A 15,498-nucleotide genomic window follows, 5' to 3' on the forward strand; every position below is an offset into this window, starting at 1 on the left:
AAAGGGTGTATCTCACAATGACACATGCAGTAAAGGTTGCAAAATTAAGATTTTTGCCCAAAATGGGTGTTTTTTTAATACCAGAATAGCACAGCAGTATCTAAAGCGTGTATCTCAGATGTACAGATGCAGACAAGGCCGCAAATAAAGATTTTTGCCCAAAATGGGTGTTTATTTAATACCAGAATAGCATAGCAGTATCTAAAGCGTGTATCTCACATGTACAGATGCAGACAAGGCCGCAAATTGAGTATTTTGCCCTAAATGGGTGTTTTTTTTAATACAAGAATAGCACAGCAGTATGTAAAGGGTGTATCTCACAATGACAGATGCAGCAAAGGCTGCAAAATAAAGATTTTTGCCCTAAATGGGTGTTTTTTTAATAGCAGAATAGAACAATAATATCTAAAGGATGTATCTCACACGTACAGATGCAGACAAGGCCACAAAATAAGATTTTTGCCCAAAATGGGTGTATTTTTAACCCCTTAGGGATGCTTGATGTACCTGTACGGCATGTTTCCCGAGTCCTTAAGGACCCATGGCATTTAAAACGAGATTGCGGTGCTGCGGGGGTTAATCGGAACAGGATGCCCGCTGAAATCATTCAGCGAGCATCCTGTCACAATGCAGGGGGGGTGTCATATGACCCCCCCCCGTATCGGCGGTCGCAACAAACCGCAGGTCAATTCAGACCTGCGGTTTACTGCGCTTTCTGCAAATTCTGATCCCCGCGGTCAGCTTTAAAATGCCCCAAATAAAGTTTTTTTCACGGGCGGTGCGGGAGGCGGGTGGTGCGGCAGGGGGGATCGCGATCCCCCGCCCGCCTCCTCTTGAATAATCATTGGCATCCAGTGGTATACCAGAGTGTCAGCACATTGCTGACACTCTGGTATAAATGGCTGACATCTGTGATGCGATGTCAGCCGTTTAACCCTTTCCATACCGCGGTACGTACGGACCGCGATATGGAAGAGCAAAGGTTAACAGTCGGGGGAGCTCCCCCCTCCCTACCCTTCCCTGTCTGCTCAGTTGTGGCCACAACTGAGCAGACGGGGAAGGTTCCCATATCAACAGGACACCTTCTCAGGCATCCTGCTGTCCATGGTGCTGAACAGATCTGTGCTAAAGGCATAGATCTGTTCAGACAAAGTGTAAGTAAAATACAGTACAATACACTATATAGTGTACTGTACTGTATTATACAGACATCAGACCCACTGGATCTTCAAGAAATAAGTGGGTCTGGGTCAAATAAATGTAAAAAAAAAGTGAAAAAAGTTAAGATAAAAAAAAACCATATTTATCACTGAATAAAAATTAAAAATATAAAATACACGACACATATTTGGTATCGCCGCGTCCGTAACGACCTGATATATAAAACGGTCATGTTACTTTCCCCGCACGGTGAACGCCATAAAAAATGAAAATAAAAACTATGAGAAAATTGAAATTTTGCCCACCTTACTTCCCAAAAAAGGTAATAAAAGTGATCAAAAAAGTTGCATGTACGCCAAAATAGTACCAATCAAACCGTCATCTCATCCCGCAAAAATCATACCCTACCAAGATAATCGCCAAAAAACTGAAAAAACTATGGCTCTTAGACTATGGAAACACTAAAACATGATTTTTTTTGTTTCAAAAATGAAATCATTGTGTAAAACGTATATCACATGACCTCACCCCTTAGGTGAACACCCGTAAAAAAATGAAAAAATAAAAAAATAAACGGTGTAAAAAAAGCCATTTTTTGTCATCTTATGTCACAAAAAGTGTAATAGTAAGCGATCAAAAAGTCGTATGCACCCCAAAATAGTGCCAATCAAACCGTCATCTCATCCACAAAAAATGAGACCCTACCTAAGATAATCGCCCAAAAACTGAGAAAACTATGGCTCTCAGACTATGGAGACACTAAAACATGATTTTTTTGTTTGAAAAATCAAACAGACAAGGCCGCAAATTTAGATTTTTTTCCCCAAATGTGTGTTTTTTTTAATACCAGAATAGCACAGCAGTATCTAAAGTGTGTTTCTCACACAGAGAGATGCAGACAAGGCCGCAAATTTAGTTTTTTGCCCAAAAAGGGTGTTTTTTAAAATCCAGAAAATTGTATTTCTAGCTGAAATTGCACACTGACTAATGCGGCAAAGGCCCCAGATGGAGGGTATTGCAAAAAATGGGTGTTTTTTTAAAACCCAGAAAATCTTTGAAGTATTTAAAGCTTGTTTTAACAATAAAAGATGCAGCAAAGGCTGCAATATTAAGTTCTTTGCCCAAAAAGGGTGTTTTTTTTAATAACAGAATATGACAGCAGTATATAACGCTTGAATGTCATACGTACAGATGCAGCAAGGGCTGTAAAATTTTGTATTTTGCCCAAAAAGGGTATTTTTTTTATCCAGAAAACTATAGCTGTATTTCTAGCGTAAAATTGCAAACTGACAAATGCGGCAGAGGCCCCAGATGGAGGGTATTGCCAACAATGGATGTTTTTTAAAACCCAGAATATTATTGAAGTATTTAAAGCTTGTTTTAACAATAACAGATGCAGCAAAGGCTGCAATATTAAGTACTTTGCCCAAAAAGGGTGTTTTTTGAATAACAGAATATGACAGCAGTATATAACGCTTGAATTTCACACGTACAGATGCAGACAAGGCCATAAATTAAGTATTTTGCCCAAAATGGGTGTTTTTTAAAACCCAGAAAATTATAGCTGTATTTCTTGCTTAACTTGCACACTGACTAATGCGGCAGAGGCCCCAGATTGAGGGTATTACCAAAAAATTATTGTAGTATTTCAAGCTTGTTTTTAACAATCACAGATGCAGCAAACGCTGCAATATTAAGTACTTTGCCCAAAATGGGTGTTTTTTTTTACTAACAGAATATGACAGCAGTATATAACGCTTGAATTTCACACGTACAGATGCAGCTAAGGCTGTAAAATTAAGTATTTTGCCCAAAAAGGGTGTCTTTTAAAACCCAGAAAATTAAATCTGTATTTATAGCTTAAATTGCACACTGACAAAAGCGGCAGAGGCCCAAGATGGAGGGTATTGCCAAAAATGGGTGTTTTTTTAAAACCCAGAAAATTATTGAAGTATTTCAAGCTTGTTTTTAACAATCACAGATGCAGCAAAGGCTGAAATTTTAAGTATTTTGACCAAAATGGGTGTTTTTTTAATAACAGAATATGACAGCAGTATATAACACTTGAATTTCACACGTACAGATGCAGCCAGGGCTGTAAAATTTAGTATTTTGCCCAAAACGGTTGTTTTTTTAAAACCCAGAAAATTATAGCTGTATTTCTAGCTTAAATTGCACACTGACTAATGCTGAAAAGGCACCAGTTGTAGGATATTGCCAAAAATGGTTGTTTTTTTAAACCCAGATTATTATTTCAAGCTTGGATTTGAATGTCACAAAAGCATATATGCAGTGCTGGTGCGCTGAGCTTGCATAAAATGGCCGCCGCCGACCACTTAACTAACAGACGTATAAAAGTTATTTTTCTCTGTCACTGGGCTCAGGGCAGGGTAAAAAGACTGTGCACTGCACACACACAACAAAATCTATGTAGATCGCTAAGTTCAATTGCAGTTTTGATTAAAGTTTACTTCCTATTTTACTTCCTATTCTCTCCCTCACAGCATCAGCATCCTCTCCCTACACTACTAAGAGCAGAGTGACGTGCAGCGCTACGTGAATCCAGCTTATATAGAGGCTGGGTCACATGTTGCACTGGCCAATCACAGCTATGCCATTAGTAGTAGAGATGTCGCGAACATAAAATTTTCCATTTGCGAACGGCGAACGCGAATTTCCGCAAATGTTCACGAACGGGCGAACCGGGCGAACCGCCATAGACTTCAATAGGCAGGCGAATTTTAAAACCCACAGGGACTCTTTCTGGCCACAATAGTGATGGAAAAGTTGTTTCAAGGGGACTAACACCTGGACTGTGGCATGCCGGAGGGGGATACATGGCAAAACTCCCATGGAAAATTACGTAGTTGACGCAGAGTCAGGTTTTAATCCATAAAGGGCATAAATCACCTAACATTCCTAAATTGTTTGGAATAACGTGCTTATAACATTAGGTATGTTGTATCGATGAGGTAGTGTAAGGGTTACGCCCGCTTCACAGTGACAGACCAAACTCCCCGTTTAACGCACCGCAAACAACCGCAAACAGTCCATTTGCACAACCGCAAACTCCCCATTTGCACAAGGTTGGATACCAAGCTAGCCATGTCCCGTTCCTTGTCCTTACTGACGTCATTGAAGGTCTCTTCCTCCACCCAGCTACGTACAACACCAAGGGTCCCCGAAAGGTGACAACAAGCCCTATGGGACGCCTGCTGTGGTTGGTCTTCCACCTCCTCAAAGCCACCTTCCTCCTCTGACTCCTCTTCTTCAGACTCCTCTCTCTGCGTTGCCGCAGGTCCAGCAATCAACGACGAAAAGGCTGCTTCTGGTGGTTATGGTGACCACAACTCTTCCTCTTCATGGTCATCTACGGCCTGATCCAGCACTCTTCGAAGGGCACGCTCCAGAAAAAACGCATATGGGATGAGGTCGATGATGTTTCCTTGGGTTTGACTGACCAGGTTAGTCAGCTCCGCAAAAGGACGCATGAGCCTACAGCCATTGTGCATGAGCGTTCAGTAACGCGGCCAAAAAATACCCAGCTCCGCAGAGGCTGTCCTCTTTTATTTAAATTTAAAAAATCAATTCTTACCAGTTTAATCTCTGTTTTGTCCCCTATCAGGGGCCTGTGTATGGAATAGATTTTAGGAACCGGGAGATGGAAAAAGATGGTTGGTCAGTCCTCTTACTTCCAATTTGGGGCACTGCGCGTGCGCCGTGCAATGTACTGTGCCACCCTATATGAGTGGTGTGTTAAGTAGTACTATTTCTATCAGTTTAATCCCTGTTACGTCCCCTATCAGGGGCCGGTGTATGGAATAGATTTTAGGAACCGGGAGATGGAAAAAGATACTTGGTCGGTCCTCTTACTTCCTATTTGGGGCACTGCGCGTGCGCCGTGCAATGTACTGTGCTACCCTATATGAGTGGTATGTTAAGTAGCACTATTCCTATCAGTTTAATCCCTGTTACGTCCCCTATCAGGGGCCGGTGTATGGAATAGATTTTAGGAACTGGGAGATGGAAAAAGATGCTTGGTCGTTCCTCTTACTTCCAATTTGGGGCACTGCGCGTGCGCCGTGCAATGTACTGTGCGACCCTATATGAGTGGTATGTTAAGTAGTACCATTCCTATCAGTTTAATCCCTGTTATGTCCCCTATCAGGGGCCGGTGTATGGAATAGATTTTAGGAACCGGGAGATGGAAAAAGATGCTTGGTCGTTCCTCTTACTTCCAATTTGGGGCACCGCGCGTGCGCCGTGCAATGTACTGTGCTACCCTATATGAGTGGTATGTTAAGTAGCACTATTCCTATCAGTTTAATCCCTGTTACGTCCACTATCAGGGGCCGGTGTATGGAATAGATTTTAGGAACCGGGAGATGGAAAAAGATGCTTGGTCTGTCCTCTTACTTCCAATTTGGGGCACTGCGCGTGCGCCGCGCAATGTACTGTGCGACCCTATATGAGTGGTATGTTAAGTAGTACCATTCCTATCAGTTTAATCCCTTTTATGTCCCCTATCAGGGGCCGGTGTATGGAATAGATTTTAGGAACCGGGAGATGGAAAAAGATGCTTGGTCGTTCCTCTTACTTCCAATTTGGGGCACTGCGCGTGCGCCGTGCAATGTACTGTGCTACCCTATATGAGTGGTATGTTAAGTAGCACTATTCCTATCAGTTTAATCCCTGTTACGTCCCCTATCAGGGGCCGGTGTATGGAATAGATTTTAGGAACCGGGAGATAGAAAAAGATGCTTGGTCTGTCCTCTTACTTCCAATTTGGGGCACTGCGCGTGCGCCGTGCAATGTACTGTGCTACCCTATATGAGTGGTATGTTAAGTAGTACTATTCTTATCAGTTTAATCCCTGTTACATCCCCTATCAGGGGACGTGTATCGAATAGCTTTTAGACAACCGCAAAGCGGTGTCAATAGTTGACACACTCATGACATAAATTTTATTCCTCTATGCGTCAATCTTGGTGTAGTGATGACTGGGCTCGTTCGCACGTTTGGGAGATTGCAGGCGATTGCGGTTTTTCAAAGCCTATGGTCGTGCTGAGGTAGTTCAGTGACAGTTAAGTGACCCAGAAAACAATGATTCTGCAGTGTGGGCCCATTGTTGGCCTAGTAGGCTTTAATGATCACCTTAGATGATCACAAAGAAAATTAATGTTTTTTCTATGCAAAATTATCCAGCCGATCGCTTTTGGTCTGTTCACAATGAAGCAACGACCTTATCATCTGGGGTGTGCCAACATTGCCATTGCCAACACACTCATAGAGGTGATCGCTTCATTGTGATACGCAAGCCCCTTCACCAAAACAAGGTAACGATCACAAAGGGGAATTGACACATGTATGTGCCTTTTTTTTTTTTCTTTTTGCAGCCACAGTGCAGCACCAGAGGCCAGAAAAATTAGGCATGTACACATGCCTGAAAAATCAGGTATTGTTGCAGCGGCCGAAAAAATTTATGTTTTCCAGGCAGAAAGTGCACTAAAACATTGCGGCTTGAACCCTAGTTGGTGGCAGAGAAGTCACGCAAGTCATCCGGCATGCAGAGATTAAATACAGCAGCGTGTGGACCATTTTTAGCCCAAGGCATCTCATCAGGCCTTTTTTAGTCAAATGCATCCCCCACTGTCAGTCCCTTCGGGATCCATGCCTCATTCATCTTTATAAAGGTGAGGTAATCTAGACTTTTTTGACCTAGGCGACTTCTCTTCTCAGTGACAATACATCCTGCTGCGCTGAAGGTCCTTTCTGACAGGACACTTGAAGCGGGGCAGGCCAGAAGTTCTATCGCAAATTGGGATAGCTCAGGCCACAGGTCAAGCCTGCACACCCAGTAGTCAAGGGGTTCATCGCTCCTCAGAGTGTCGATATCTGCAGTTAAGGCGAGGTAGTCTGCTACCTGTCGGTCGAGTCGTTCTTTGAGGGTAGACCCCGAAGGGCTGTGTCGATGCGTAGGACTTAAAAAGCTCTGCATGTCCTCCATCAACAACACGTCTGTAAAGCGTCCTGTCCTTGCCGGCGTGGTCGTGGTAGGAGGAGGATTACTTTCACCTCTTCCCCTGTTAGATTCCCGTTGTGCTGTGACATCACCCTTATACGCTGTGTAAAGCATACTTTTTAACTTGTTTTGGAACTGCTGCATCCTTTCCGACTTCCGGTAATTTGGTAACATTTCAGCCACTTTCTGCTTATACCGGGGGTCTAGTAGCGTGGCCACCCAGTACAGGTCGTTCTCCTTCAGCCTTTTTATACGAGGGTCCCTCAACAGGCATGACAGCATGAAAGACCCCATTTGCACAAGGTTGGATGCCGAGCTACTCATGTCCCGTTCCTCGTCCTCAGTGATCTCACTGAAGGTATGTTCTTCCCCTCAGCCAAATACAATACCACGGGTACCAGATAGGTGACAACGAACACCCTGGGTTGCCTGCTGTGGTTGATCTTCCTCCTCAAAGCCACATTCCTCCTCTGACTCCTCTTCCTCAGACTCTTCCAGCGTTGCCGCAGTTCCAGCAAGCGATGCTGATAAGGCTGTTTCTGGTGGTGATGGTGACCACAACTCTTCCTCTTCACGCTCATCTACAGCCTGATCCAGCACTCTTCGCAGGGCATGCTCCAGGAAGAAAACAAATGGGATGATGTCGCTGTATGTGCCTTCGGTGCGACTGACTAGGTTTGTCACCTCCTCAAAAGGACGCATGAGCCTACAGGTATTGCGCTTGAGCGTCCAGTAACGTGGCAAAAAAATTCCCAGCTCCGCAGAGGCTGTCCTAGCACCCCAGTCATACAAATACTCGTTGACGGCTTTTTCGTGTTGGAGCAGGCGGTCGAACATTAGGAGTGTTGAATTGCAACGTGTCGGGCTGTCGCAAATCAAGCGCCTCACTGGCATGTTGTTTCGCTGCTGAATATCGGAAAAGTGCGCCATGGCCGTGTAGGAACGCCTGAAATGGCCACACACCTTCCTGGCCTGCTTGAGGACGTCCTGTAAGCCTGGGAACTTATGCAGAAAGCGTTGTACGATCAGATTCAACACATGTGCCATGCACGGCACATGTGTCAACTTGCCCAAATTCAATGCCGGCAACAAATTGCTTCCGTTTTTACACACCACTTTGCCATTCTCCAGTTGGTGCGGGGTCAGCCACTGATTCACCTGTGCGTTCAGGGCAGACAGGAGTGCTGGTCCGGTGTGACTCTGTGCTTTCAGGCAAGTCAACCCCAAGACGGCGTGACACTGTCGTATCCGGGATGTGGAATAGCCCCTGGGGAGCTCGGGGGTGCAGTTGATGTGGTGCAAGACGCAGCAGCAGAAGAGGACTCAGCCGAGGAGGTTAGCGAAGAGGACGGAGTAGGAGGAGTAGAGGAGGTGGCAGCAGGCCTGCCTGCAAGTCGTGGCGGTGTCACCAACTCCTCTACAGAGCCACGCATTCCATGCTTGGCAGCCGTCAGCAGGTTTACCCAATGCGCAGTGTACGTGATATACCTGCCCTGACCGTGCTTTGCAGACCAGGTATCAGTGGTCAGATGAACCCTTGCCCCAACACTGTGTGCCAGACATGCCATGACTTCCTTTTCCACAATAGAGTACAGGTTGGGGATTTCCTTTTGTGAAAAAAAAATTCGGCCGGGTACCTTCCACTGCGGTGTCCCAATAGCTCAAATTTGGTGTTGGACTTCCCACGACTCAGTTTCTTTTGGCACAGGTTGCAAATGGCATCGTTGTTATCAGAGGCAGACACACACAAAAAATGCCACACTGCTGAGCTTTGCAATGACGGCATTCTGGTGGTGGCAACAGCATGCGTTGATTGGCGTGCTGTCTGGCTGACCCCGAGTGCCGATACATGCTGTCTGACTGTGCCAATAGCTCCTTGCGATGACCTCCCCCTGCTTCCAACTCGTCTCCTCCTCCTCTCTGTCTCCCCATCTGAACTTTCCCCCTGTTCATCTTCTCTTCGAGCGGGCACCCACGTGACATCCACGGATACATCGTCGTCATCAACCGCTTCACCTGTATCTAACAACTCAGCAAAGGAAGCAGCAACGGGTACAACATCATCATCATCATCACACCGTACGTCCATGTGTGTAATGCTGCCTGACTGAGACATAGCCCTGTTATCTAAATCCTTTGGCAATAATGGTTGCGCATCACTCATTTCTTCCAACTGATGTGTAAATAACTCCTCTGACAGATCAAGTGAAGCGGCTGTGGTGCTAGTGTTGGTGGTGGCGGCAGGCGGGCGAGTGGTAACTTGAGAGGTGCCCGAAGCTGAGCTGGAGGAGGATGGTGCGTCAAGGTTCCGAGCGGAAGCTGTAGAAAATTGGGTGTCCTGTGTTAGCCAGTCAACTATGTCCTCAGAACTTTTCGAGTTCAGGGTACGTGGCCTCTGAACACTGGGCATTATTCTAGGGCCAAAGGAAATCACAGCACCATGACCATGACGGCCCCTGCGGGATGGCCTGCCTCTGCCTGTAATTTTTTTTTAGATTAGTGGTACTATGCGTGCAAGGTACTGTGCCACCCGATATGAGTGGTGGGCAGTGGGCACAGTACACTCTGTGGGCCTGACACACACTGGCAGGCAACTGCAACTATATTACAGAGAAAAAAATATATTACTTTTTTATCTGAAAGCTACTGTGCCACCAGATATGAGTGGTGGGCACTGGCAGTGGGCACAGTACACTCTGTGGGCCTGACACACACTGGCAGGCAACTGCAATTATATTACAGAGAAAAAAATGTATTACTTTTTTATCTGCAAGCTACTGTGCCACCAGATATGAGTGGTAGGCACTGGCAGTGGGCACAGTACACTCTGTGGGCCTGACACACATTGGCAGGCAACTGCAATTATATTACAGAGAAAAAATTGTATTACTTTTTTATCTGAAAGCTACTGTGCCACCAGATATGAGTGGTGGGCACTGGCAGTGGGCACAGTACACTCTGTGGGCCTGACACACACTGGCAGGCAACTGCAATTATATAACAGAGAGAAAATGGTAATAATTTTTTTATCTGCAAGCTACTGTGCCACCAGATATGGGTGGTGGGCACTGGCAGTGGGCACAGTACACTCTGTGGGCCTGAAACACATTGGCAGGCAACTGCAATTTTATTACAGAGAAAAAATTGTTTTACTTTTTTTATCTGCAAGCTACTGTGCCACCAGATATGGGTGGTGGGCACTGGCAGTGGGCACAGTACACTCTGTGGGCCTGAAACACATTGGCAGGCAACTGCAATTTTATTACAGAGAAAAAAAAATATTACTTTTTTATCTGCAAGCTACTGTGCCACCAGATATGAGTGGTGGGCACTGGCAGTGGGCACAGTATACTCTGTGGGCCTGACACACACTGGCAGGCAACTGCAATATATATATATATATATATATATAAAAAATATAAAAAAACAGACTTAATTACTAGCCCTAAAAAAGGCTTTTTGGGGTGCTGTCAGGACGCTGTCCTTACAGCAGATCAGATGAGTCTTTGAGGACTGGAGTGGGCACAGAACACTGGCCTAGCTAACGATTTCCCTATTAATTCAGCAGCAGCAGCACTCTCCCTGCTCTCACTAACACTGCAGCTTCAGAATGAATCTAAGATGGATGCTGTCCTTGCTTTTTGATAGGAGGTGGGAGGGTCTTGGGAGGGAGGGTATGCTGATTGGCTGGAATGTGTCTGCTGACTGTGAGGTACAGGGTCAAAGTTTGCTCAATGATGACGTATATGGGGCGGACCGAACATCGCATATGTTCGCCCGCCGCGGCGAACGCAAACAAGCAATGTTCGCCGGGAACTGTTCGCCGGCGAATAGTTCGGGACATCTCTAATTAGTAGGCATGGCTGTGATGGCTTATAAGGGCACAGAGTTAAACACTTGTTAATTGGCTGCTCTGCAGTCTTTCAAAAAGCGCCATTAACTCGCCGAACACCGAACCCGAACCCGAACCTTTACAGTTCGGGTTTGCTCAACCCTACTCATGATGCATAATATTTAGCCCGCACAACAAGTGACGGCATCTCTGCTTACTTCCAATTTTAAATAAAATTTACACTTTTTAGGGGCTATTGTGAAAAAACTAAAGAACGCAATGCTTAGCTATCATAAACACTGAGTGGGTATGGAGACTTTGTACGGGGCTTACACCCTGATCTTTTATCTCATCCAAATAATTCAGATCAAAGATCATAATAATAGCCAGATTTTTGTAGAATTATATTGCAAAAACTTAGACTTACCTATAGCTGTAAACGCTGGTCTCCAGGAAAATTATAGCTAAATTATTCAAACAAACATGTTTGACCGTTATACACAATCACATACCAGACATACCAAGTGCATGGCAGTTTCTGTAGTGTAGTGGTTATCATCTTCGCCAAACATGCAAAAGGTCCCCGATTTGAAACCGGGCAGAAACATACTAAGGCCTCATGCACACGACAGCATTTTTTCTCGGTCTGCAAAACGGGGTTCCGTTGTTCCGTGATCCGTGTCCGTTTTTCCTTCCATTGTGCCTCCGTGTGTCCGTTTTTTTTGCGGACCGTCAGAAAACAAGGAATGGTGAAAAAAATTTAATTTTAATAACTCCACCCAGGATACTGGTATAAATGAAGGTCACCTGAGTTTGGTTTTGTGGCCATTTTCTGTAGTCTTCACAGAGTACAGAGGTTATTTTGGTTGCTTCTCTTTGCTGTATCACCATGTCGGATTCTGAGGAACAGGTCTTACTGCATTGGCTTGTTTCTCAGCGATGGGGACAGTGCACTCCTTTGATGGATGAGGAACCGAGTAGAAGGCGACGATTTTGGGTCCATCCGATTGTTTCACAACGTTACCGGAAAGGACACTTTCATACCCTCTACAAAGATCTGCGGCTGCATCCAGAGAAGTTCTATTCCTTCTGTCGGATGTCAGTGGGTACATTTGATCGCTTGCTGTCGTCTCTACGTACTGTCCTTACCTTCATGGACACCAATATGAGGCGCAGCATTTCTCCTGAGGAAAGGCTCATCGTCATGTTGAGGTAAGCAATATTTTACATTTAATGTTTCATCAGTAATGTGCAGTGCTTCTGTCAGGAGGAACATGTGCTAGAAAATGGCTGCTGTGAGACATGTGCTACTGTTTGCTGAAGTAACCTTTCTTTGCCCATAGTCTTTTGTTGAAATTTTTTGTTTATTGTTTTTTAAACCGTTAATCCCTGACACATAACATCCCAATATTGAAGGTTGTTTTTTCTTTAGTGCAAGTTTCAAGCTTGTGTTCAGCTAACGTCCACGAGCCACTCGCCAGTATTTTGTGAAAAATGGTGATTTATTCAGTCAGTCAGCCAGGTTATAGCAGGCTGTAACCTGCCTGTCTGAGTGAAGAAATCATCTTTTTTTTCCGTCAACTTCTGGCGAGTGCTGCGGATTATTGTAGTGTCTGGAAGAATTGGGACCCTCGGTCAGGATCCCTATCTGCGTGCACCACCCGGCTTGAAGCCTAGATACCGGTCTGTATCCTATTTTGGAGGATTGTGGTGTTTTTCAAGGGTGTGGGTGCCCACAGAGAGGGCCCCGAGTGCCGCCTCTGGCACCCGTGCCATAGGTTCGCCACCACTGACATAGGGTGTTTAATATCATGTCTTGTATATAACATTATACGTGATTCATGAATCTGTTGTTACCTATGATTTGCTGCTGACTGAAATTTTATTTTATTTTTTTCAACAGATTCCTTGCAACGGGGAACTCTTTTGCATCCCTGCATTTTGAGTTTCTTTTAGGAACCTCGACGATCTTGCGAATTGTACGTCACACTTGCCAGGTCATCTGGCAGCAACTCCGAGAGACGGTGATGCCGCAGCCCAAGGCGGACGATTGGGTTCGGATTGCTGAGGGCTTCAAAATTTCAGCTCAGTTTCCAAACTGCATCGGGGCAATGGATGGCAAGCACATTCGTGTGAAGAAGCCTCCTCACTCAGGGTCCCGATTCTTCAATTATAAACACTATTTTTCGGTAGTGCTGATGGCTGTTGCTGACAGTAACTACCGGTTTATAATGGTTGATATCGGGGCCTATGGAAGCACTGCGGATGCTCGCATCTTTAGTGCTTCTAGAATGGGTGAGCGGCTTCGTGCCAACCAGCTTGCCCTGCCCGAGTCCAGAAGACTGCCCGGATATGCAGGTCCGCCGGCTCCATTTGTCATCGTGGCGGATGAAGGCTTTGCATTGACTCCCCATGTTATGCGGCCCTTTTCAAAGCGTGGTTTGGATGTCCGAAGGCGTATTTTCAACTACCGGTTGACTCGTGCCCGTCGGTATGTGGAGTGCGCTTTTGGGATACTCTCTAGCAAGTGGAGGGTGTTTTTGTCATCCATACAAATGAATCCGGAAAATGCTACCCTGGTGATTCAAGCTTGTGTTGTTTTGCACAACTTCACCAGGATTCATGAGGCTTCCTCTTCTGTTGACATGGACGATGTTCCTACGTCATCAGATTTGGGTTTGGAAAGGACCCTGCATAGACGACCTGGGACTGCAGGCATTGCAGTTCGGGAACTCTATGCAGACTACTTTTACAGCCCAGAGGGGTCCTTGCCATGGCAGAGGGACGCTATTCGTGGCAGTTTTTGAAATCTTCTGGGCTCTGTAGTTGTTTATTGTTTTGTAGATAGATTATTTAAATTTATTGCAGTAGTTGAGTGTAGGGACTCGCAAGAGATTGAGGACCCTTGACGTGGGCTTGCGGGCTGAGGTTTTTTGGCCAGCATATTTTTTAACGTACATATCCGTACTAATGATGTTTGAATGAAAATAAAACCAACATTCACATCATTAGAATTTAATGTAATAGGCCTTAAAATCTTCTAATACCTCATGTACACATAATACCTAAAACACTTTCTGTCCCTCCCCAATAAAAATTATGTATATTGTAAACTGGTGTGTGTCTATATGTGGGTATGAAATGTGTTTATGAACTGTAAATATTTGTTTGTTTAATAAAAAAAACACACTTGGAAATACAATTTTTCTGTTCCAAAAATTTTTGGGGACAAGTATATTAAACAAGATATTATAGAAACAATTACACAAAATATCATAAATTTGACAGAACATAATAGCTTACAGTTCAAAAAGGTCTCGTGTAAACGAGCCTGGCTGAAATGCAGCTTGTGGCCGTACCTGGCCAGGATCAGTGGCCCGAGTTGCCATCCTTGATGGATAACTGGATGGTGTCGGGTCTGGAAAGTGCTGGTAAGTGGTATGGGGCTGGGAAGATGGCCCTTGAGGTGGGACTTGAGGCTGGTAATAGCCGGGGACAGGGACATGTGGGGGGATATTGAGAATTTGCCTGCGTAGGTCATTTATGTGAGAATGTATGTCTGCCTGATAATTGGAGGCATACATTTGTATGACCAGTGCAATTGATGCAATGCATTCGGGATGTCTAGCCACGGGGACTTGTTTCAATATACTGGCAAGGCCCCTCAGCGTTGACTCTTCAATGCCGTCACTTCTCCTCTGGGCAAGGAATTCAATTACTCGGGCATCTATAGCCTCCCGAGTTGCTTGCCCAGAGGAAGAGTGAGGGACATTGCGGCGTCTCCTGGGCTGCGGCTGCTGTAGAGGTGAAGGACTCCTCGGTGATCGGGAGGCCTCAGCCTGGGATGCCTGGTCCGGCTGCTCAGCTGGCGTTGGGACAGGACTGGTAGCCGGGGAAAAAACTGGCGACGAGTCTCCATTTAATGCCTCGGACTCTTCAGGCTCATCCAGACTGTCCACAGTACTGTATAGGAAAATGACATGAAAACATATATTACATCATTTGTCTACAACAGTTCAAACTTCACATTTAGATTTCTTCAAATACACAACTATGTGTGAACTACATATACGTGGCGCTGTCATACATCTCAAATTTTCTCTGAAATGACAAATTTTTCAAATAAAGATTGTGAAATTGTTAAATTTGTTTAAATATATTTTTCAAGGTCAATTAGTTGACAATGCAAAATATAAAACTACTTAAACATATGATTGTCTTTTGAATCTGTGAAGCACAAAACAAGGTATACACATTAATGGACCAAAAGCAGTGCTGATATTCTGTCCGTCTCTTCTATATCTGCACTGCTTTGCACTGCCTACCATCCATATGTAATGTTAATAAAAAAGAACATCAATTCCTAAAAAAAAAAAAAGGAGCACACATCACAAGGCCATGGTGGTAGTAGTAGTTACTATTCAGCTGTACGGACACTGTTGGAGCATCAGTATACTCTATTTAATAAAGTGTATTATGTTAT

Source organism: Bufo bufo, chromosome 1 (assembly GCF_905171765.1).
Source record: "Bufo bufo chromosome 1, aBufBuf1.1, whole genome shotgun sequence".
Taxonomy (NCBI): domain Eukaryota; kingdom Metazoa; phylum Chordata; class Amphibia; order Anura; family Bufonidae; genus Bufo; species Bufo bufo.